We start from the raw sequence: 26571 nt of genomic DNA on the forward strand, positions 1-26571 counted from the left end.
CACGCACGGCCGTGCTCTATTCTATGGAACACACAGGCATGTGTATGTATATACACGCATACGCTTCATGGACTGTCTACGTGGGCGGTGTTTCGACGAGGATGCCCGTGCCGGCGTGATTGTGTTTACTACATGTTTTTAAAGGGCGGTTGAATGGGCGTGAAAGAAATCCCCCTCCCCGCGTTCCCTGCTGCGGCCAGGCCTTCCGAGCTTGACAGGAATGCACTGCCGGGGGGGGGGGATAAAGATTGGGGATAGGGGTGGAGGAACCCCGGTTCTCTCAGTCTGAGGGGAAGGTTTGCAGACAGCGTTACCGTACCGCAGGAGCTGACCATCTGAGTCCACAGACGATCATCAAAGAAAGGGTCCAGAGCGAAAAGCGCCTCGTAAAGTCTTCTGTGGTAATCTTGAGACCTGGCCGTGCCTTAAATCACGCTGTGAGGTCGGCTGCCTTTTTTATACCGTTATGATTTTTCTTTGAATTTTTGTCTCCAAATTGCAATGGGACAACTTGAGGTTTATTTGAAGCAAGAAGCAGCTCAGCTTGCGTGGCCTGCATTGAGTTCCTCTGGGTGAACCCACGGTCAGAAATGTGGGATCCCCTCTGCAGATACCCCCCAACCTAACTGCAGACCACTGCAACGTTGTTGGCCCTGTAACACCCTGCTCCCTGTGCCATTGTTTGCTATCATTGTGCCCAGTGGCGGTTTTCCCTCCCTTCTCTGGCTTTTTGTGACAAGTCTTTTCCTCTGCATCTAGGAAAATCATAAACGCCCACAAAGACAAACAAAGTGCAGAGTTTTACAGCCAGAGCAGGTTGTTTCTCTACAGCCACCCTTTTCGACTTCATCATTAGCAAACTGCTGTCGTTGGCCTCCCAGGGCCTTGGGCTGGGCGACCCCAAAGTGCCACTGACACCAAACCTGTGATAGCATTTGGGAGTAAGGAAGGATGGCTGGCCCTGCTTGGGGACATGACCTGGGGTAAATTGAGGAAGCTGTGGAGAAAGAGTTGAGAAATCAAGCATAGAAAAACCTAAACTAATTTGGCTAGACTGTCATAAGGTGTTGAATTGCCATGAACTGCTCAGTCTGGTAGCACAGCAGCAAGCGCTTCCATGGGCAACTGACAAAATTTATATCATTTTGTACCACAAACTATGAAGTTCTAGCATGAACTGTTGGTGCTAAATGTTGTACCACAATATGATATGATATCATATCATATATGATATGATAGAAATTGTTCTGCCTCTGAGAGCTGGCATGGTGTTCCTGGAGCTGCCATGGAAAGGAGGTGATGAGAGCAAGAGCAACAATGACACGATTCTGGGACTGCCTATCAGCACAGCACACCTTCCCACTGAGACTTTTCTATCACTGAGGTAAGTGTTATTCTAAGCGGACGTTTTTATTTGCTTGTGTCTACTCAATTAGAAATTCCTCACAGGCATGGTGGTAAAAGTAGGTATTCAGAAATATATGAAGGGAAGTGAGCCTACAGATAAGGCTTAGGTAAGGTGCATCGTGACAAAGGAAGAGCATAAAGAAAACACCAAAGAAACAGGAATGAGAAGCGCATGAGCTGGAGGAATGCCAGAGCAGTAGTTACAGCCAATGAAGTTGGAGGACATCAGATTTAGCATGAGATGGACATGGGGCTAGGGAAGAAAGGTTTGTTTGTCATTCCAGAAGTACTTGTCTCTAAATAAATGAAATGGATACGGGACAGAGTACTGGAACAGGTTGCCAAGAGAGGCTGTGGAGTCTCCTTCTACAGAGGTGAATTCAAGATTCATCTGGATGCCTACCTGTGCAAGCTGTTGTAGGGTACATGCTTTAGCAGCGGGGTTGGACTCAATATCTTGAGGTCCCTTCTAATCCCTGCGACTCTATGATTTGCATGTATACATATGAAGGTGTACATACACTTCATGTCTTTTTCATAGCTGTTGGAGTAGCATGTTTCTTTGGTTGGTTTGGGAGTATGTTAATTGTTATAAAATATAAAAGTAATAATGACAATTATTTTAATTCCAGTGATGAGTAATCGCTTACTCGCTAGCAAACACTATTTGACTCTCACTAGAAAACTTGTGTGGTTTGAGTTCAGGCCTATAGAACTTGCAACAGCTCTAAGTGTAGATAGTATTCTGGTTCTTAATGATATCTGCCTTTTCTCATAATTTCTTTTCTCCTTCACCCACAAGAATGGCTTCTGCATGACAATATGCCATGGTTGATCTATGCAAGGGCGTTTTATTCCAGGATTAAATTCAGGCTTATTATCTTTTTAAAACCACACACACACACACACACACACAAAAAGCGCAAAGTATAGAGACTTGAAATGTTTAAGTAACCACGTGAAATGCAGACAAAGAGTATTATCTCAGAATCAGTGAAAGTACAGTTTCTTTACAAAAGGCCTTACTTTGTTCTCGTGCACACTTTCTGAAGTTACCTACATGGCTTGATGTCTCTCATTCATTGAAAGAAAGGTGGTCAAAGAAAGTTACCAGGTCTGTGGCTCTGCAAGAATACTGCAGGTACTAACAATGTCAGTTTTAACAGCAAGTGGACTTCGCATCTGAAGGAATGGAAATTAGGCCATGCAGAGGGTCAGAGAATCTCCCATGGAGCCTTAAGAGATAGGGTCAGCCCACAGATCTAGATCAATTCCATCATTACAAGCTTTGTTGTGCTACAATTTTGTTTACAAACTAGACTTCTAAACAAGCTGCAACTGATGATGACACTTTCATCCTTGTTTCTCCACCAATATCCTTCTGACTTCAGCAGCACTTCCAATGAATTGGGGAAAAAAAAGTGTTATTTAACCAGTTTGGAATAAGTTAGGAACGAATCCGGGAACTACAAATTTTACAGCTTGTACTTAAGTTGACTTGCTGCTTTGCTGTGGACAAGATACAGATGTTCCCTTTCTTTTTCTTCCTTGCAAAATATTAGTATTTTCCCCACTTAAAAGGACTTCTCAATGCAGGACAATGTTTTTCAGCTCTGGTGTTAAAAGAGTACATGTAAAAGTCTGTCAGTGCTGAAGATTACACCTTGGCAACTTAGAAGGTTTAGGAAAAGGTGAGCAGTGCTAATAATTCACATAAGTTGAGAACATAGTGCTGCAGGAAATATAGTAGAAGATCTAATCGCTGAAGTGATTAGCTGAAGCAGACAGAATTTAATATGGCTGCCTCCATGAGAGGTAGTAAGCCACAGCACACAATTGTGTTGGCTAAAAATTACAGCTTTCTTCAGGGAAACTAGCTCAATCAGAAAAATTACTTTACCAAATACATTCCTTGATAGGTTTATAAAGTCACTTGAGCCTTCCATTTTTATTTCTTACTTAACATCAGAGTGCAGGACACTTTAGAACCACAAACCTACTACGTGTCAGAATATCCACACAAAGGAGTTTGTTTTTTGTTTTTGTGTTTTTTTTCAGGTAAGGCAAAATTTTTTTTGGATATCACCATACTCAGTGATATGATGAAGTTAAATAATTGTAGTTAAAATGCCTTTTTTTTCCCCCAATAACTCTTTCTTGAGCATTGCTGAACCATTTTGTTGCAGCCTGAGGTAGACAGCAAGCTTAGAATATTTTAGTCAGGGCAATTAAAATTTTGGCAAAAAAACTGAAAGTGTGAGGCAGTTTTAACTGTAGATGTCACTACCAGCTCTCCCTTGCAAAATGCTTGGCTACGCAGGTATTTTGGTTAGACAGGACACAGCATAATGAAAAAGATTTTCCTCTGAAACTTTCATTTTTTTGCAGCATGTTTTTCACAAGATTGTTCACTTTCCACATCTGTAAATACCATCCTGTTCCAGACCATTCATGATTCTGATCATTTGTGTCAGCTATGATACATTTGTGCTGTAGACACATACCATACTAAATGCTTTGATATTAAAAAAAAAGTGAGATTGCCTTATTAAGCATTAGCTTGCTTGACAAACAAGATCTCTTCCAGTATCTTAGCCCTGATTCATTATGAAATAAAATCATCTCTGATAATTAGCTTCTTCCTAGGCTTTTCAGGAAGCTAGACACATTCAAAAACACATGAATAGGAACAAGTGGGAACATAAGGAATGTTTCTCCTCTGCCTACAACAAAATATTAATGACAAGCAATGCAATTATTGTTTTTGAGGTTTTGAATTTACTTCCATAGTAAATTGAGTGAATATTACTTCTCAAAAGTATGGTGGGAATCTACTCAGAATATTAAGTAGTCTCCTCATTGTATTGCAACATACTTGTCCTCAGTCTTGGACTCCAAATCTACTGAATGCAGTAGAACAGAAACATGTGGCTAGAGAAGACTTCTCTAGAAGCTGGATTATGCAGCAGAGACAAAAACAGAGCTTTTATGATAACCAATTATAAGAAATCTGCGCTGAGAACTTCTCTAAGTATGAATAAAAAATGCAAGGATTTGTTAATTTAAGATTTTCCAGACATGGGAGAGTTAAACCCTAAAAGAGGACAAAGTAGTCCAATCTGTGAATTTTTCTGGTTGATTTTTTAGCTTAGCTGTTGCCTGTTCCTTGTTTTCAGTACCATTAAGAGTTATTCAACACCCAGTATTCTAATATCTCCATACTTGTCATTTGGTTTATTATAAAATGCATGGATAGGAAATTTACCTCCATTAAGCAGGAAAATTGAAGACACTCCCTAAGAGCATTAGTAGCAAGTACTTGCAGCAGCTATGCAATTGGCACAGTAAAGAATAGAGACCCTTTAGTCTGTTCTTTTTCAAGATTTTATCATGGATTATACGACATTCTGCTTGCAATAGAAGGTTCCTTCCAGACCAATGTAAAATTATCCAGAATCTTCTCTATATTTTCTTTTAAATTTTCCAGAAAAGCTGACTTAACTAACAACATTACCTTGTATTTCTCTCCTGTTGGCATACCTTTGTGTTTTTCCTTTTCTAGGGCTTAGGGTTTTTTCTCTTTCTCAAAACTTCCCTGAGAAATTGTGGCATGATATCATTGGTCTTACTGAAGTGCAGTCAGCCTTGATGTCATCTGTGTCATTTGTGCGGTCCAAGTCTGAGAGCATGTAGAGCACATAGTTGCCTTCCATGCTCACCAACATCAGAGATGTTCCTTGAATGTGACATTGTGAGTGTTCAGACTGTGACTCTGGATAGCAAAGAAAGATCACATCAGCAAACTGTCTGAAAGCCTTGGTATTTTAATTCTGCTGTTGCTTGACACATTTTTCCTCTGGTACCACTGCAAAAGTTAGTGACATCAAAAGGACTTAACTGTTTTTCTCCATGAAGGTATGTAAGCCCACTGGGAGTCAGCCAAATGTATTTTGTATTTTGTATGACAGCAAGCATGAGTTGTTCACCTTGTTTGACAGTCAGTGACAAAACACAAGGCTGTCTGCTGGCAAAGAAGGACAGTGGAAAGGACAGTGCAGGGCACCTGTGTGCCAGAGAGGCCTGAATATGTTAATGCCACCCACTGCTGAGCCATCTGCAGGTTATTACTTGATAGTGACTTGATGGACAGTGACTTATTAAAAAGAAGTCCCACCATATCCACTGCGCAGGCTTAAGCACAGCTCCTGCTGTGCTGTTTTTTATCTACTCACCTGATTATCAGCAGTTGTTTTTAATTTATTTACTAGCAGTGACACATGGCAGGAGTCCACAAATGCAGAAGACAGCAGCTGGTTGAGCCCCAGAGGAACCACTTTTAACAAGAAGTAGACAACAAGCTACACTTTGGTAGGTGCAGAGCAGGCTGGTCACTTGAATACTTATACATCTGCTTACTGCAGGATGTTACTCTGGTAGGGGCAGCAAGAACGAGGCATTAATGCAATAGCAATGGCAGTGGCATTCCCTATTGGGGAACAGTGGGACAGGGTTACAGGAGGTCCCTTTTAAGGTACTTCTGACATCACTGCAGAATGGATGGCTAGTGGGTCCCCTGCATGCATAGAGCTCACACAAGGGAACTGTGGTTACCTGTCTTCTCCTTCTTTTTGATATGAATAGTTGCCACATCATCTTCTTGAGTAGCTAAGCTACAGATGAGTAATTCTGAGTGATTTGTCTATTATCTAGTGTTGAACAGAGATCAACTCTGTGCAGTATCTCACAATGGTTAATACTCTTACTGATCCCAGGGGTACTAGGGTAACTAGAAGGCCACAAGTGGCTTTAAAAAAAAATAAAAATAAATTGTTGCATTTCTTCTCTTCATTTATGGTTCTTAAACCTGTATCTTGATGTACAGTAAGCAACATGTTCTTGCTGAGGAGTGGGCAGCAATCTCCACCATCAGGCCAGTGACAAACAACATCACACAGACAACGAGCTGTACAAGAAACAAAATGTGATGGCCTTATTAGCAGCCTCAATCAGTCAATGGCTTTCTCCTCAAGCTGCGTAACAGGATTTTATCTCTTGACCCTTAAGAACTTACACTGGATGGGCTTGAAGGAGCCTGAGAAAGACTCCTGTGATTGCAGACAGCAAGAGCTGAGACACAAATGAAGGTGTCCACTTCTCTCAAATACAGACATGCTGTCAGAGACATATTTCCAGTCTTTGTCCCCACCATTGCCTCACAGGGCTGTTCTTCCCCTGATTTTAGAGAACAAGATATTTCCTGCTAGCCAAGTTGATCCCAGGTTGAAAACTCAACATGACTAGCCTCAGAATATATTCAAAACAAACAGTAAAAACTACTATTTGTGGTTCCATCGTTGTCATCCTCCACTCATCCTCACTTTGCACCATCTGCTACTACAATCTCTAACTCCGGACAACCAACCACAGCCTTTCCTATTGACCCTGAAAAGGAAGGAGTTCTACTTGTAGGGCTTGAGTAAACTTGAGTCTACCCCAGCAGCACAGAGGGATTTGCAGGCACACAGCCAGGTGTGTGCCAGCTACCTCCAAGCACTGTCAGAAGCAGGTGAAGCTTGCATCAAGTGACCTGGCCTCAGCAGAAGTTAGAGACAGAGTGCAGGAGATGTTAAGGAAGTGAACTTGGGCAGATAAATTACCGGTGCAATTTCACCAGTTCACCAATTCCACCAGGGAAAACAGCAAGAACATGACCCTTCACAAAGTCAGAGCCAGGGAATCAGCATCACATGCTACAGGTCACATTTACAGTTCTGCACATGCACTAGGACATTAGCTCTCAATTGCTCATCTTCTGTTCTCTAACTTCGTAGTATCACTTCTCAGACTAAAACCTTAATGAATGCTTGCCAAGTTCTTGTAAGCACACCAAATTTCATAATTTAAATATGTTTTGAAGCTCCAGAGAAAAAAATGCACATCACTGAGTATCAGCCATCTGGAAAGCTTTGGAGTCTTATTTTGCTCATTTGTTTGTTTGCTACTCAGCTACTACAGTACTGGAAGTATAATTTTTTAATTTTTTTTTATTTAAGGTTACAGCATGGGTTTTGACTACCAAATGAAAACACAGCTCATGCAGGAATAATTCACTGCTTTGAAACATAAATGATTTCTGAATGATGAATGAGGTTTGTAGTTACGCCAAAGTACTGCCTATACCATTATGAACTGTTAATTCTTCCTGATACTGTTTGCAAAATGCCATTTTTCTCCTCCCTCCCTCCCAAATTGCAAGTGAGGAGTAGGATCTTGAAATTAGGGTAGAAAGGAAGAGACAGAAGCAGCCTCACCAGTCAGCTAATCAAAAAAATTATTGGTCACAATATATATAAGTATTTTTAAAGTTTCAAAATAAAAACTAGGAGCTAACATGTCGGTTTCTGATATTGAGAAGATATCAGTTGCCCCCAGACTAAAGTAAGACTGCGGGAATATTGGGAGGCATTGTTATGGATTACAGAGGATGTCGATCCCATTAGAAGTGTATGATGCTACAGACCCTTGTCCCATGTTGTTTTGTTGCTTACAGCCATAAGCTCTTCTTGAGCTACAGGAAATGAGGTACAGATGTGAGCTGAAAAACAACCTGGGAGATGAAGCTCTGTCACAAGCTTGCACTGTCAACAAACTGTCATGCATACCAGGATCCCACAAAACTAGGAAGGTACAATCATGAAGGCAACATTTAAACTAACGGGATTTCAAGGCGCAGTTAGTACATGCAAAGAAAAATTTAAAATACCAAGAAATTCTTCAGTTCCTAAAGTTCAATTAGTGTTTTCTGCTCTACGCAACTACAAAGCTTGTCCATAGACTAGAACACTGACACCACTCCTACTGAGGTCCAGTATAGGATAGTACAGTGACATTTCATAATATAACAGCAATGACAAGTAATTACAGAATTGGAGGGGTTGAAAGTGACATCTGCAGATCATCTGCATCATCCACAGCTGAAGTAGGTTCCCTAGAGTCAGTTAGCTGAAGTTATTCCACATACGAATGATACAGATGTTAAATAATAATAATAATAATAATAATAATAATAATAATAATAATTTCTAGGTTGTTTCTATTAAGGGCCAGAAAATTCCTCTTTTTAATATTCTTCTCCTAAGGTCAGTGTTTTTGAATACACTGCGGTAAATCTAGGCTTTGACTAAGAAAACCTACATTGTTTGAAATTATAGATACAAAATGCCATCTAAAAAATGTCCTTTAGAGTATATAATGATCCCAGCCTGGGTGCACAGTAAGTTTAATACTACAGTGTGTGCCAGCTCTGCCTGTGTACAAAATCAAAACAGCTTTAAATAAGAGATTGGGTTATTCCTTCCACACTCACACCTTTTTTTTTCTTTTAATTTATTTATCCTTGCTGACATTAGTTTATGTATCATGTTATTCATTTTTTTAACACATGCTTATAAGTGTTGCATAATTCTGTTTAAAGAAAAAACAGAATGCAAAATGGATTTGAAGTGTGTGCTTTGACTTAAAAAAGCAAAACAAAATAACAACACAAAAACCTACATTTTTCAATGTCTTCAATGTCAGCCCTGCCAACATCAAGGATGGTGGACAAGGCCCAAAGTGAGAGAGTAAGTAGAATGCTAGTTAGATTGCCTCTCAGGACCGTCATTTGTCAAACTGAATCACAAAACATATCATATAGATAGTCAAGGAACAGCAATAGCATTCTTAAAAGTAAAAGACAACTTGGGCGTTCCTGATAGCATTACCTTAACAAGAAGGACAATCTGATATTATTTTTTGTAACTGATGCTTCAAGTATGATTGTCCCCATCATTTAAAGAAAGAAAAAGAGCAGAATGAACTGAAGATCAGCTCCAGATTCAACTGTATCATTACCATATAATTGCTGCTACCAGGGGCAGGGGAAATCTCTGTGTATGGAGGCTTGTTGCACAGAGTTAAGACAGACATTCCTCATCTTTCTGCCCTAGACATGTTTTCCAGAAAACGGAGGAGAATGGATAAAAACAATTAGAACCTCTACCTTTCAGCAGATGGATAATCTACAGATTGACCTAGCCTGAATACCAACACAACCATAAACATCAGCTTTTCTTTTTCCTAGCCCTGATAAACTTTGAACACCAGGTTTAGTATTTCCTGTGAGTGCTCTCCATAATGATGATGATCTCTTATCCTAACAGCCAGCACATGCCATGATTTCTGGACAGCACAGACATGGCAATAGTGGGTGTTTGTTTTGTTTTGCTTTCTTATGTTTTTTTATGTTGTTATGTTCCTTTATTTTTATTTTATTTTATTTTGAGTTGCCTACCTAAATGAGAAAACAGTCATGAGAATTGAACACAAATATAGGAGTGGGGGGAGAGAGACTAATACAACAAAGATAATCTCTGTAGAAAAGGAAAGCAGCACAAGCAGATGAAGGAGAGAACACACAAGAAGAATAATGACAAGAAAGAGGACATGGTAGAAAATAGGAGTTAAAATATGCTACATTAAAGCAAAAGCAACGATCTGCTATAACGAAAAGAAAACAGAGAAGGGACAAAATACAAAGGAAGACAAAAATACACAAATTTATTCCAAAGATAATTAATAGGTTGATTAAACTGCAAATATAGAACAAAACTGAATGTCCTTTAAAAGGCAAGATATGTCCTTGGAGGAGATGGCAGCAGAGTTACCTTTCCATCCTCCCTTCCCCACCCCTCCAGTGACATCTCAGGCAAAAACTGTAGGTGTTGAGTAAATTTTTAATTGAGAGCATAAATGATTTACATGTTCACAGCAGTGCATCCCTCCTTTCTCTAATATCAGTTAAATTCTTTCAGCAAGTATCAAAGTCTTGATTGCCAGCATCACTGCTGTAAATAAGGCTAGTCCTTTATTTCTTCTGTACCTTCTGATAGTATGTTTTTTTACTCACTGTCAAGCAAAGCTCTTATTGAGAAATTTCTCTTAAAAATGTATTTTAGTGGAACATGAATATCTAATCTAAAAAATGTTTATACCCTTAGGAGGAAAAAAAACAACTGTTAACTTTGGTTGATTCCAGAATTAATATTTGTATGATCTTACATCTTAATCTGAACACACATGAATGCTTTTGGGTGCAGCATAATAAAGAGGTGGTTGCTAATCTTAGCAGCACCTCATGTAGATTAAACATTATAATTGATGCTTACAGAACAAGACCCAGAGAAATTAATTCTTTGTTGCTCCAATTTTGCTGGTTTAAATTAAAGAGTTACATGAAGTCCCTCTACCATGGGAAACAAACAAAAAAGTGCACATATTCATGCACAACAGTTGTTTTTATTTGTTCTCGAAGAGTGGATGGGTGTCTTATTACTGCTCAAGTTGAGCATTCCCTAGCTCAGTGCCCTGTGATCTAGCTGTATCAGATACGAGCTCCTTCAGTTTCTGTAGGCTTAACACACCTCCCCTTGCACTCTCCTTTGTTTCTTGTACACTGTCCTCCTCCCACATATTCAATCTCCAGAATCTTTAAAAAAAGCAAAAACAAAAAACTCAACGTGTACACTGACGACTCTTCCTATATTTCCAGTAGCATTTCACTCAACTATCTGGCTTCATGCAGAAAGCTGGGAAGAGCAGGACTTTACCTAAAAGAGAAATACTCTTTTTTTTTTTCTCTTGTTTCTTTTCTCATGAGCCTGCTCGTGTGCTTTTAATGACCAACCTGGATAGACGTGCTGGCACCACGCTGTGCCTTCAGCAAATAAGACTGCCAGAGGTAAAAGGTACTGACAATTTATACTAGTTAGGCTGAAATTTATATATTGGGGTAGATAACTGAAATCATCTGAATATTATATTATACTTAGGAGACAATTGACTTTAGAGTCTATAGGCACAAGTGCAAGCAGTGTAAATCTTTACATCTCCAGAGCCAGGAACCTAATTCAACCAGAGCTCATCAGTGAAAGCCTGAAGTAAATGGAGCAGCTCAAGGATTGTACTGAGGTACCTAGCATTAGCCTGCTTCTCCCCAAGAAGTATCTGTCCCCAAGAGAAGGCTCATGGCTTTGAATTGTGCCAGATTCAACACTCTAAAATAATCCTGACGTGAAATGTGAGAAACCTTCAAATCATTCAACTTCGATGGCTCAATGTACTGACTTCTTTAACCATTTTCTCAGACATTTGTCTCTAGGCATTGTAGAATGCATCTAGATGGCTGTGTGAGGTTTGTGGTAGCAGAGCATCCAGAGCTAACTAATTTTTCTTTCCCATATTGCACAGCAGCCATTACAGCAGTATAAGTTCCATATGTCAATGCAGATAAAGAAACCACGAAAAAGAGTTTAACTAAAACAAAAATAATTCAGATTCATAACAATCAATGAGCACTTGCAGGGCTGGTATGAAATCTTATTTTAGCAACTCCTAATTAAAGCTGGTACATTCAAAACACTCTAATCTAAAATTGTACTTATCTGGAAAGTCATAAAAGAGGTAATTCCACTCACTAGTTTGAAGAAAGAAAGAACAGGTAGGACTTTTTTGTGTATGGAATCCCCAATTAAATACTGGCAGAAAAAGGATGAGACAGAAGTAACAGTTGGGGAAAAAACTTTCAATCAGAATTCATGGTTGTCTGAAAAAAAGTGTATTTTTCCACTTTTGAAAGTTCAACTATTTCTTTTTTTTCCAGAAGTTATTGTGAAACTCTGTGGTGCAGTTTTTACAGTCTACTTTAAGCCTTGAAAGAAACTTTCATTTTCCCAACTTTACTTGCTTAAAAAGATGTAATAGTAATAATCAAGTTCTCTTTGTGATCCTGCTCTCTTCTTTTATCATATCTAGGTAGCCATAATTTGAAGAAATTAGTATTTCTTATCTCTCTCTCTAATCATTTAGCCTACATTATGATTCTGTTTTTGTACAGTGATTCAGATGTTATGATTATCAAGACATGGAAGGAAAAGTAAAATTATTCTCATCTCTGTTGGACTCTGTTTGTGGTAGATCAATAATCTAATCACTGCTACAAATCTTGTATTCTTTTGGTCTTGTCTTTATGGATACTAGAAATCAAGTGCAGACCTACTATACGTACAGAATCACTATGTACACAGGCAGGCACTGGCATCGCAGCAGTGGGCAAAGGAATATTTATTGTAACTTGAGGTAACTTCAGTGCAGAATGCAATTCTCACACTTGTATTCAGAAGTCACATGCACTGTGTCACACCCAGACAGATTGCAGAGTAGGGTGTTCACAAAGGATGCCCCAGCACCATAGGTCACACACCTCCATATGTAGTGACCTTCCTGGTAAGAGCACACCTTTGTCCTTCCCCCAGGCTTTATTACCAAAGAATTAAAACAAAACAAACAAACTAGAAAAACCTAGGTCTTGATAAGTTCAGTGTATTAGAGTCAAGTTCATCCTAAAAGTCTAAAATCAAGAACATTTTTCTGCCTTACACATATTTCTAGCTCAAAGTGCACATTTTTCTTTTGCTCTCAAATCCTTTCCTATTTATACTCTTCTTCAACAGCTGTCCCCTATTCCCTATTGAACATCCATTTTCCCTTAAGATGGATAATTAATTTAGAACTCCAGGCAGTAAGACATAGGTGAGAAATCAGCTTTCCTGGTGTTGTCTTTTTTTCTTAACCATTAAATGGTGCAATTCTGCCTAACATTGCATGAGAACAGGGGAATACATCCAAAAATGAAAACCAAACAATAATTCCTTTTAGTGTTATGCTAGAGTAATGAAACAGAGAATGAATTCCAGACATATTATTCTACTGTAATAGAAATTCATCATTGGTTCTTAATATGTTAAAAGTGAAGAACTGTCAAAATGAAGCTTGGTGAGCCATATTCACTTAAGCAATAACACTCTTTCCCAAGTCAATAGTTCTGAATATTTTTCTGGAACCTCGGATTCAATAGTAGTATCTTGGAGATTTGTTTCCTACATTACAACAGACCATCCTCCTTGAGTTTATTTAAACATTTTGTACATGCTCCCTACTTTGCCATCCTGAAGACTGCTGGTTACCCAGTCAACCTCAGTCCATTCTTATTAGAGATAATGGATGCAAGTGGACTTCTCAGCCTCACAAAAAAAAAGTTGTTGTTGTTCCTAAGGGAACAGCCTTGATCTTTTGTCTGAACTGATCTTAGGGTGTTGCTGCCCCTTACAAAGAAACTCATCTTGTGTGACTGGATAAGAAAGGCAAAACTGGGGAAGACTCAAAGTCATTCTACTTCGACAGTGGGTTAAAATCCTTGATTCTCCAAGGACCTATTATCTGAGATACTTTTTTCACTGTTCTTGACATCTTAGTGCTCACAACAAGCTTCCCTTGACCTAAAGGAAGCTGAAAATATAAGCAGATATTGCGACAGAGTGCAGGTGTCCCAAGAGCAGGCGACTGTATGTAACCACGTACATATTGATAAGTTTGGTTCTTCAATGAAGTTTGTACTGATTTCCAATCATCAACCTAAGTCTGAAGTCAAAGCCTGTTTTGTTTTCAATACATAAAAAGATTATTCTTGATAATGCAGTTCAGTTTAAGTAGTTTATTCTATACACATATAAAGAGTGACTTCTGCCAGCCTACTTTTTGCAAGATCTCCCTTTAGAACTAAAACCCCCATCACAATGGTGAGAAATATATTACCATTTCCCCATTGCCAATAATGTTGCAGTTTATAAAGTATTGAAGCAAAAAGAAAAAGCTCACTTGTGGTGCTGTATTTCACTGTGAGTCTACTTTGTCTTCTCTTTTAATAAAATCCAGGTGATTTTACCTTTCTAACACAGCATGTGCTCACTGTCAGCTTTGTGTTTTGCAGACGCTACAAGAGAAGCCCTATGGAAATGGATTTGTGGACAAGAGCAGGAGAGGAAACTACATTTGTAGTAAATAAAAGCATCATTCGCAGATGTCTTGGCAGAGATCTTGGAATTTGGAAATACACATCTCCTGGACAGGTAAGGAAGTTACAATGATTATTTTTAATTATTTATTTTTTACTGTATAATATACTCTCTGTACAATGGAAGAGGAGCTTGCAAGCTGTGTTTAAAAAGAAGTGGGTTTGCCAGCTATGACAATAGTTAAGGGAAGATTTAAATGAAATAATAGGTGTTTTTCATCTTTCATGTCTATAATTGGTTAACACACTGTGAAAAAGAGTACATAAGACATTTCTCCACAAAAAAACCAAACCAAAACAAAACAAAAAACAAAGAAGGAACAAAATCAAGAAAAAAGACAGCGCTGCAAACCCACTGTTTTGTTAGCTCATCTTTTAAGAACCTGCTTCCTGTTTAGTATGCATGTAATGACAATGCATTCAACTGAATAATTTAGAATATAGATGACAACTTTTCAGAAGAGGTTTTTATCAGTGTCAGGCAGCTTCCTGTTTTCGACCATATAAAAACAGAACAGGAATCACCGCTAACATTATTAGTTTTGGATCATCTTCCTGCTGTTCAGAGGGGAAAGCCTCATTTTTTTTTCTGGCAATGAATTAGCATTGTTACTTTTAGAACTCCCTGACTATAAATGCTGAATTAATTTATTATCATAAAAGAAAAAAAAGCCCTGCATTGTGCAGACACTGCTAAAGTTGCAAAGCCAGACGCTCCTGGGAAATGGTAGAATCACATTTACGCTATCTTAATTTTGCAGGTTATTACTTTTGTGTTCTTACGTGCAGATGACACCCTTAATGATAACAACAGATCTGCTTTTCAGTTATGCCATGTTTACTCACAAAAATCCCAAAAACAGGAATCCATCCCCATTCAAAGCATTTCACTTTGTTGAACATTTTCAGTGGCAGTTACGTGTATGTGTGTAAGTAAGGTTTGTTTTAAACGCTCACATGTGTAGTGCACACAACTGTCCTGCATTCTGGGATTCACATCAATAGCTTTGCTGAAGATAATTTTAAGTTAAACAAAAGTCTAGCCCTTCACTTTGTTATGGTGTACACAGATAGCAAGTGCAAGCATCTATCCTTGCCTTGTATGAAATGCCTCTGTTGAAGACAATGAACAGCTCCAAGCAAGTAAGAATTTCCAATTCATGTATTTTTTTTTCATGTTGTAACCTACCCTTTCACTTTATTCAGGGAAGGATATTTATATTTAAAATCACCTTGAAATGAAGGCAAAATAACACTAAACATTTAATTTTCCCTTCTACGTGCTCATGGAGATTTCTTCCCCGGCTTTTTCTTCAAGCCTTATTGTTTCCTGTTATCCACCAGTTTTGTGTAGGTACATAAGGTGCAGAGCTGTATAGTATGCTGTTAGTTTCAGTAATAGATTTAAATTTAGAATTTTTCTGATTGGAAATAATGCCATTATTCATGTGCCCTTGTACTAACTCCCAGGCTGCTGTCTGGTTCTCTTGATATTATTAAATTCCTGATGCACATTATCGCAGAGGTCAGTGCAGAAAGAAAGGTGTTACACAACTCTCAAGACAAATATTTCAAGGAGAAGATCTCAGATAGACACAAAATTGTTATATCCTAATCTTGGCGCAACATCTGCTGGCCTTTTACTCAATTTAAGTTTATACACTGCTCCCTTACTGGGTATTATTATAGCTAAAATATCTACATTTCTTTAGCATGCTTAGTGTAGTAATCAGAATACCTGGTTGGAGGAATACAAGAACAATGGATTAATGGGCTAAACCTGGGAAAACCTCAACTTATTCCTATTTTTGAAGTTACATGGAAGATTTTTACTATCTTAAATTTCTTTGCAAGTAACCTGCAAAAGTAAATATGTACAGACTGTGATCTAAATCCAGAATTAGCTGAATGGTGGCAGTCAGTTTTCTACAGAAATACAGAATATTGTGAATATAGAACATTCATAATTTTATTGACCCTTCAGACTCACATTCAAATTTTTGATTTCTCACTAATTTAATTGCTACACCTGAGAATTAGGTATAATGTTCTCTGTCAGAGTGGGTGTTGTTCAGAGGTAAAAGGCTAAAACTATATAAGCACAAGAAACTATGAAGGAGTGCAGAGTAAGCTAGAGATGCTTCAGGTAGCCTGGATACCAAAAATCACATCAGTCTGCACTGAGCTCCCTGCTGTGGCTGAACACCTCCTAGTCACCAAACTTATTCATGCGTCTCTGTATTGCAGTCCAGCCACTTCTGCGACTGCAATGCAGGCATAAATCAAGGCTGACATAGTCCCCTTGGAAATGGAGAAGCTGTGCATTTGCAAACTGGTATGGCTTGGGACAACAAGACATCAGCTAACAAGAGTTAATGGGGACAGGATCACATGTATGCTTCTCATTTTTAACACACCCAGATCTACAGCTCTGAGTAAATGAGTGGCATACAGCCCTGTATGAAAGATGATAAGGGATGGAGATTAAAATATTTTATTTGCTTGAGAGGAAAGGACTTACTGACACAAGACAGGAATTATGATGAGATCTTGTTTACCAGGCTAGTACAAAGCTAGAAATCAATACATTAAAATTGCTGTGACCAGAAATTAGATTGACTAAGTGAACAAAATTCATGAAGACAAACAGCTTCAAGTCGTGCCTTTGCATGACTGATGTAATACTAAGATACTTTTACTTTCTCTCAGAATGACCCCTTTGAAACGAACATTTCTATTGTAATGCTGAAATATTGGTAGACTTCTCTAATGAAAAACAGTAATATAGACTTAATAATATAAATATTTATGAAAAATTTTGAAATACACAAAAGTATGCAGATATTCACTTGTGCAATGTCTTTAGTGATAGCTTGTTAAGCAGCTTTGTTGGGAACATAAATTTTTTCCAATCATTTCGTTCATTATTCCTTTCCCCATAAATATTAACTGCCCAACACTTGCAGTGATTATCATAATACTAAATAGATAAAAAGATTTTCTTACCAGCATAATGACAGGAGTTACTGTACAAAAGATATAAAGATGAAGAGAGAAGCTTCATGAAACAGAAACGTAGCAGACGGTAGCAGGAGTGTGTGAAATTGCAGAATAAGGGGAGACACGGGAGTTGCTGACTAGATTGCAAATAGAGTCGAGGAGCTTTGGAGAAGGGACAAGAGAGGAAGAACTACAAAGTATCATTATCTGATAAACCCAGCATATCTCATGCTAACATGCCTTTATCCAAATAAAGGACAGAAAGCCCAAATGACCTGCTCATATAAATCAGCATTGCTCTAATAGCTCTAATGACAACTGTTTGGGCAAGCAGAAGAAAATAAGCAGGATAAAAACAATGAAAATAAAATGTCTCTACCCCTTATAGATTAATTTCAAATTGATCAACTTGTGATGGCCATGAGAGCTGACAGAAAGGCCATCAGTCTGTGGTACAAGCATTAAGCATGTTTGACCTATGCATACTTTTATAAAGCACATTTTATGGATGACATTTCTTTTCTTTCTTCCTCTCCTCACTTTTGTAGGACCTAGATGTAGGAGTGGTACTTCAGAGATTGTTTTCCATGTCAGAGAAGAAACAAACAGAAATACTCTCCAGGTAGTGCGGATCCCAGTAAGAAGTTAGTGCATATGCTTGAAAGTAGTGGAGAAAAAGAGCTTCAGTCCATATAGGTGTGTTATGTAAATATTTCTGGCAATCAGCAGAAAGCATGCTATTCAAATTATCTGCTTTCTCATAAGTCCTCACCTAAAAGCTCATATCTCATCTGAGCATACTAAACATGCAGTTGTTTGAGGTCTTGTTTAGTCCTCAAGGCAGAGTTACGTTACAAGATTTTCATTACCAGCAGACTGAAATTCAGTTTAATGCATATTTGCCCATGCCAGTGCTGAACTCTCATCAAAGAGGAACAGCACTTTCTTTTGCACTTGTGCTGTCCTGCTAGTTCAGTAGCCAGTAGTAGTTACTGTGCTCTGCACCAAAAGAATGGGTTTAGGATGAAATTCTCATTCTCTGACAACGGAAGCATACTATTGCTATTTTATAAAAAAATAATAAATTAATAGAACCTGAGGTTTTAACTTTTGAGGATGCAGTCAGTATACAACTGTGGTTGACTTTCAGTACAGATGGTTTCAAAATGGAATTTCATAATGAAATCTTCGAATAACTCAAACAATATTTAACAAGAAATTGTATTTTGAGCCTGACTACAAGTCATTCCTGCAATTGACCCCACATTTGATAGACAACATCCCTTTGTGTTTACCTTTGTCTTTGCCTTTCTGATTGCAGCAAATGCAGATCTTTCTCAGGAAACATACTCAGTTTGACCAGTGCAAAAGTAAAGCAATACAATACAAATAACAAAGAAAATGGTTTCACTAAAAAATGAAATAATTATATTTGTTAACATTACTTATTTGAAATTATTTGTTGAAAATTAATCTACTTTAGGTGAAAACTCCCATAAAAACGTATAGAAGAAAATGTGTGAGTATAGTATGATTAACTGTCATTCAGAGCCAGGTAGAAAATAAGAAGCTACAGTTTATTCCAGCTCTAACCTCAAGTCTCCATAGTCTCAGTACAGCTGGAAATTTTGCTAAATTTATCAGAAGCAAAGCATTGAACAACTAGGAAACATGAAAATGGCATTATTAGACTTCAGAATTTGCATCCCAGCAATGGGAGCAGAGTAGTTCACCACTCTTTGAAACCAACGGCTCACCTCAAGAAGTATTGCAAACCAGACCAAAAAAAGCTATCACTAAATGGTTGCATTTCTATTTGGAGTAGTTAAAATAGCAGGGCTTCGTTTAATCATACATTTGAAAAAGATATAGTCCAAACCACCTGCAAATTTGGTTTGAAGCGTATTACAACATTTTTGTTTGTTTTCCTGAGTTTCTGTAGATGTTACACATTGAGGTGATTTTTTTTTAAAAAGCAACAAAAACCAAAACACCAAATTATTTAAATCTAGCAAAACTTTTTGTGACACTTTCAGTGAAGTGGTATCTCTGTGGTACTGAGGTTATGACACACTTTCTGAAGGGTGCATTAAACCATTGGGTAAGACTTTGCACAAGAGTTAGATCCTGCTGATGTCCTAGATTACTATTCATACATTTGTTTTGACAAAGAAAAAAATCTCTTTTTGTTCAGTTTCTCAAAAAACACTGAGCTGATCTTTCTGACATAGATATTGAGAAAAATGCTACTTTGGAGAATCTGTGGCACTTTTTAAAATGTGCACCGAGGATCTAGAGCTTCTTATGAAATCAATACCTTGTGCTAGCTGCCCTCACCTACTCTGAAAATCAAGTCATAAGTCTTTATGACATCTCAGTTCTCATTGTCCTAGTTGCACTGTACAGAACTGATGAACATAGCAAGCTTGTTTTGGTTAGTTGTATGTCTAGAGATACTGGAGAGAGGAACTGGATAGCTGTATAAGTAAAGTCTGTAAATCAATATTAAAATACAGTAAGAAAAAAAGTAAGAAATAAAAGCTGCAATAGAGTAGAAAATATCTTCTGCTTCTACTGGCGTTTCTGAGCTGAAGAAATGGACTAAGATTTAGATAGCACAGTATTCTGTGCTCTATTTAAAAAGTATTGTTATCATCAAATTACATTTAACATAAATTCTTCCTTAGGATTCCCTACAGGAATAAGGTGCCTAGCTAACAAAACCTCACCTTATCCAATAAATATAATTATTTTTCAAAAATCTAGATAGGGCACCTATTTCTGCCATCTTCATGGTTGAACTACCAGTGCACAAAGGTTTTTTTATACCCAAGGATTACTTGGTTGCAAAAATATTTCATTACCTACAGGACGATACTCTCCTTTCATGACTTGTAAAAAAAAAACCAAGAACAACACATTGCTAAACACAGAAACCTATACAAACTCCTATAGACACTTCTATTCCCTCTGCTCTCCTCTCCACAGAACTGTCATATGAACAAAGCAGTATTTCCTTCTTTTGCTCCTCTTTTTGCAGTCTTGCAAGAGAGAAAGGAGAAATTGTAGGTCACTTGGCAAGATGTCAGTTCATCACTACTGCAATGACTGCCCCATTTGCAAGAGGCCACAGTTAATTGGGGCCAGATTCTGCTTTATTTGTGGACATATGGACATGTAAAGACTGTCCTATTCATGTACAGCCATATGCAGCTTTGGGATTAGATCCCCCAGCTATGCACTGTTGAGGTTGTTGTCCTGAAAATGCACCATTTGGAAGATCACATGGAAAATCACAGAACAGAGTACTTACAACCTGTAGTCTGCAAAAGCTATGTTAGTGAAGCTTTACTCCTCCCCCTAATATGCTTTTGCTTCTCATTTATCAATCCTGCCTCATGAAAACACTGCAATACGGACACATATTCATCTTTCTCATTCTCTATGCGGTGCCACAGGGAGCACAAACTCCCATTAACACCCATGAAATCCCCGTGGTTTAGGGCACATCACACAGATGAGGCAATCCAGCAGACCTTCTCCAGGAGTACATGGGCCAGAGGCTTACTAGCTGGCAATGCACTTCACAGCGGTCCTTGGGGTGATCTAAAATAATGTGCGTCTAGACTGAATAGATCTTTTTCAGCATCCCAGTGGGTGCTGACCCGCTGACAAATGCTAGCACTAAAATAGGCATGTAAAGAGTCCCACTGGAGTAGAAACTGTTCATTGAGCAAGCCTTATGCACAAGAACTGCAACTTAAACTGTTGCTAATTGGGATGAGAGAGAACTTGGCTCAAAGGAAGGATTCACCAAAATCACACAAGTGGATTCTCAGGTCAGGAATTGTGTTCGTGTCTGAATTTACATGGGAAGTACACTCCAAATTTAGATATGTAATAGAAATGAGTGATAGAAAAATACCCAGAAACAAATACCATTGGTGTGCAAACATACCTATCACCAGCACCTGGCCACCTACTTATTGTTTTTCCATATCTATCCCTCTCCTTCAAACCTGACATCTTACATTAAGACAATATTTTTCTGAAAGACACTTTCTATCACTTATGCATCAAAAATATACTTACAAAGAAAGTAGAAAGTTATGATGCTGCTTCCAATATAGTGGTCAGAAATCCAATAAGGTTAATCAACTGAGGAAATGCAACTCAAGTAGTTTACTGTTACATGTCTGCTTTTTAGTGCATGGGACTGATCAGTTCATTAATATGACATACTGAAGAGCATCCTCCAGGCATTCACCACAATCTGAGTGAATCAGTAAATGCACACATTACTGATACAATTATGCTGAGGGTATGGGGGGGGTTGGGCACTAGCATTATGAAATAGAAAGCTCACTTCCATTCCCACAGCTTTCATAACTTGGCTATAATAAAACAGTTGTAGGGAACTGGCAAATTACAGTCTGTGTTTGTAAGGGAAGGAGATGGCAAATAACTAATGTTTTGTTCTCTGCACCGAGATTGTGTTACATTACAAAACCCTTCCCTATTTTTCTGTGAGCAATTGTGCGTAGAATTAAAATAGTAGCCTACCTTAACACTGTCCAAACCCTGCTCTTTTCTGAAGTTGCCTAAGCCTAGTATATAAGATGTTTTCTTTTTCTGCTTAGGATTAAAGTTGTCCTGAGCATTAATTTTGGAGTTAAAAGGAAGGAAAGGAAAACATAGCAAAAAAATTTCACTAATTAATATTAATGCCAGGTTGACAACAAAATTGCTTTCTATGCAGTTGTGATGATTCAAGCTTGGGAAGGAATATGAAATTTGGAACAATATTTGTTTAGCTTTTGTGCTATTAACTCATTTATTCTCAGTTCTGTTCTCAGCTGGCTTTGCTTTACATCATCTCATCACTAAAGAGAAATTCTAAGTAAAATTCTTCCTCAAGTGGTACTTTCTCAGCAAAGGATTCTTGGACTTCATTTTGTGGCCAAGATGGACTTGCTGGTACAACAGAACACCCTTTTATTTGAATTTATTGAGCCTCAATGAAGGCTGGTAATTTCCATTTCCCCCCTAAAAACCCAGACCTACTTTCCTTTAAAATGTCTGATCCTTGCATTCTGTCCCACTCCAGTGCACCTCAGTTTCTATAATCAGCATCTTATATAAGAGACCCAGAACTGGGAGCAGTTATTTATCAGTTTTCACATGCCCTCACTTTCTCCCCGGAGAGCACTAAAATAATGTAACAGATCCACACTTGGTACATGAGGACTGTTGTGGCAGACAGCTTCCTCTTGTCAGATTGAACCCACCGCTGCCCTAAAGGGAATGATGCTTGGGAAAGAAAACCCATTTGTGCTGTTTGTACCATGGGTTCCTGCTCTGCTAGTCACAGAAATGCTGTGAGACACAACAGGCTCCCAGGGTGTTCGTGCATCCCCTGCCCTGAGCCACCGAGTAGCTCAGAGCTTATGACATTTACAAAATAAATGAAGTACAGAGAAATGTTCTCTCCAGGAGCAGCAGCAGCATGGAGGGCTGCACCTCACATCCTGGAGTCAGAGATGGGCTGCCAGTCGCATGCCAAATGCAGACAGGAGAACAGCACATAGCCATGTTATTTCTCTCTCTGCTAATGCCCTATTTTTTGTTGTTCCTTTTTTCCCCACAAGTACTCGTGCCCAGTACAGGAAAGCGAGAAAGGGGCATTGCATGCAACTGAGACACAGGCTCTTCCAACTTCACCCTGGGAGGCCGCTCATGCATTTTATTATTTGCCTATTTATTTTCAGGTGGCTTTTCCACAGCCTTGTCACTCAGCTGATTTCTAACCAACCTGGCAGGTTTTTACTGCTCCCTTCCTGGTTGCTGGTAAAACAACAAAGTCTGTGGGATTTACAGGCAGTAGCTCCCACACGGTACCTGCAAGTAAAGTGTCCTCCCGAGGAGAGGAAGCCTCGCTAACAGCTGCTTCTGTTTGAAGTGTCTGTGTGTATTTAGGCCCTGCTCCATCACAGCAGACCAGCATGCACTCAGTGCTGGGCACATCCACGCTTTTGTCACTAGGCTACACAAAGAAATGTGTATGCTCAAGTCTTTGTGGCCTGGATGGCCTTAAAGCCCTAGTTTATTGTTCTAGCAGGTCATAGAGTCGTTGTGTAGCTTGTAGTGTTCCAGGTTGATGATTTACAGAGCAGCTGAAGAGAAAAGTGCACTTTGGTTGCAGAATTTATCAACCCAGCCCAACTTTCCTCTGCAAAGCATCAGTGGATGGGAGTTGCTTCAAGAAGTCAGCAATGCATGCCTTATGAATTGCTGTTATGCACCGTACAGGGTATAGTGGCTTGCAGCAGCCTTCTAGTGATATTCTCTCCAAACTGCTTCAACCCACTCCTTGCGTCTTACCTATTCATACCATGCCAAGTTTTTTGTTTTTGTTTTTGTTTTAATAAATCTCTATTTGACTTTGTTACAAGAAGTTCCTTTGGGGATGGAGATGAAACTATGTTAAACCAGAAAGCTGAAAGGATTTCTAGGAGAATGAAGAAGTTTCGCTTTTTTTTTTTCTTCTTCAGAAGAAATATCCACTCCTTATCATTGAGCAATTTTTGGTGCAGACAATTAAACATCATACTTAGAGCCTTGTTCCTTTGGCAAACCATTTCTTCAGCAAGATGCTGTAACCTAGTGCCCTAAGAAGTCAGCCATCCCTGCATCTCACCAGGTGAACTTCATTCTGTTTCCAGCCAGCTTTTACAGAAAAACTCTGAAGTCTATTCAAACCAAATTGGAGGACCTCATTTTTACAACTCAGATAAAATTAGTCTTACTGCTAAGGGAAATCTGCTTGGTTGCTGGAACAGATGCAGAATGCAGCAGTACCAGCTTGGGGCATCATAGCTATTTGTGGGAGTTGCAGCCTCATAGTTCCTCAGTGAGCCACTGCTTCAGTAAGATAACCCAAACCATTTCCTGATGTTTCCCTAAATTACCTCTCTGAGGCTTCTTCTCCCTCTTTGGCTCAGTGGTACAAGTCTCCTTCACTTTTCATCTCTTCAAGAAACGTATATTTTTTTTTCTGAAAGGGCTGAAAATTTACCTCAGGTTTTTGCTAAATAGAAGTTAGGCTTCTTCATATTTTTATTCACTCATCTTTTTCAGGGTTAGTCTACAGCAACAATCAATAGATGTGAATTTGAAATGTAAAGTTATCTGGTGACATCACCAAATAATGTGTCATAATAATGTTCAGTTTTCATCTGACCTTCAGAAATCAGCAGATTCAATTACTTGTAGCATTTACTGAAGATCCTCCAGGGATCTCACCATAAATTATACTGTATTCTACAAATAGGTATGACAACACTAATCAGCAAATTAAATGACAGCAATCATTCCTGCAGAGATGCTTAAACATCTGATTGAGCCGATATATTGGACCTGCACAGCCTACAGCTTTAGTCTTCAAGAGATGCTGCTCTCATGCATAAAATGCTGGCCTTGCAAACAGGAACGTTTTGGTTACTTAAGATATCTAATGAAGAGGAAAAGACTGGTGTCTCCAAGCAAACACTAATGGACATTGATGGATGGAGATTGCAGTCCCTTCATAAATATTTTGCCTTGTTGTTTCCACCCATTCAACTTTACGCAGTTTTACACTGGCAGGTGACTTGGGTGTGACAAATTCCAATAATCATTGGGGTAAAGGCATGGCAGAACCAGCGCTGCACTCACACAGAGTTGTTGCCTTCTCCCTTTCCACGCAGGCCTACGGCAGTACTTTCTGAAGGTGCACTCAGTAGCCTACTCAAGTGATTTCAAAGTGAACATGAACCAGTCTTCATTCCAACACTGCCTTCCTTGCCCTAACAAGATACAGAAGCCTTTATCAGCCAGCTGCTGCTGGGTCAGTGTCCTATGTGTTTCACGCATGGCACAGGCAGTTCAGCAAGTGCAAAAATACTACTAGTCTGAGAAGGCAGAATGTAAAAGAGCAAAACTGTTAAAAAAACCTTTTGGAAGTCATGGAGCAAGAGAGAAAAATCACCAAAACTGTAGGAAGGTGCAGGGACTGGTGCATAGTAGGTAGTCTGAGACAGGCACTGATAGCACTGGTGAGCAAGTTGAGCTGCAGTTGAGACCACATTCTTAAAACTTCAGGAGAAAGAAGTGTGCAGGAATCTGAGGCACAGCTCTGCTGGGAATGTCAGCCAAGCGAACACTGAGATGCATCCTGTGCTTACAGGCAGTGTCACCTTGATTTGGCCCCATCCATAAGCCTTCCGTTACAAGCAGGTGCTGCAGGAGGTGGGGGCAGCATGTGTGGAGAGGTGTGATCACAACTCCTACTGCAAGCTGTTATTTTGACAGCTCTATTACAGTCATATTGAAGCAACTCCTGGGAAGTGTGAAGCACTGCAAAAAAATTCCAGGAAAATCATCTGTCCTGCAATATGCCAGCTTTCACTCAGGAAGAGGACTAAATACCAGTGAGAAGATACATAGAGTTTTTTTCTCAAGCTGGGAGGAAGTGTTGATCTGCCTGAGGGGAGAAAGACACTACAGAGGGACCTGGACAAACTGGATCAACGGGCCAAGGTTAACTGCTTGAGTTTCAATAGGGCCAAGTGTTGGGTCCAGCATTTTAGTCACAACAATCCCAGGCAACCCTACAGACTTGGAGGGGAGTGGCTGGAAAGATGCCTGATGGAAAGGGACCTTGGTGTACTGATGGACAGTCAGCTGAATACGAGCCAGCAGCATGCCCAGGTGGCCAAGGCCAATGGCATCCTGGCTTGTATCAGGAATGGTGTGGTGAGCAGGACTAGGGAAGTCATCCTGCCCCTGTACCCAGCACTGGTGAGGCCTCACCTAAGTACTGTGATCAGTTTGGGGCACCTCAATACAGAAAGGACATTGAGGTGCTGGAGCAGGCCCAAGGAAGGGCAACAAGACTTGAGAAGGGCTTGGAGAATATACCCTACAAGGACCAACTGAAGGAACTGGGGCTGTTTAGTCTGGGGAAAAGGAGGCTGAGAGGAGATCTTATTGCGCTCTTCCAATATCTGAAAGGTGCTTACAGCGAGAGTGGGGCTGGTCTCTTCTCGCTGGTGACAGGACAAGAGGAAATTAAGTTGCACCACAGTAAGTTTAGGTTGAATATCAGGAAAAACATCTTTACAGAAAGCGTTGTTAAGCACTGGAATAGGCTCCCCAGAGAGGTGGTTGAGTCATCA

At 39.2% G+C, this 26571-nt stretch overlaps 1 protein-coding gene and 1 long non-coding RNA gene across 2 annotated transcripts in view; one reads left to right on the forward strand and one right to left on the reverse strand.

Annotated features, from left to right (window-relative positions):
* LOC100548128 (1-phosphatidylinositol 4,5-bisphosphate phosphodiesterase beta-1-like) overlaps positions 1-26571 on the reverse strand; it is a 383894-nt gene that overhangs the window by 214604 nt on the left and 142719 nt on the right.
* Positions 13-14411, forward strand: LOC116216286. Its single transcript, XR_004158758.1, has 2 exons — positions 13-1384; positions 14273-14411. It is a non-coding gene; the product is annotated as an uncharacterized LOC116216286 (long non-coding RNA).

Source organism: Meleagris gallopavo, chromosome 2, assembly GCF_000146605.3.
Source record: "Meleagris gallopavo isolate NT-WF06-2002-E0010 breed Aviagen turkey brand Nicholas breeding stock chromosome 2, Turkey_5.1, whole genome shotgun sequence".
NCBI classification, from domain to species: domain Eukaryota; kingdom Metazoa; phylum Chordata; class Aves; order Galliformes; family Phasianidae; genus Meleagris; species Meleagris gallopavo.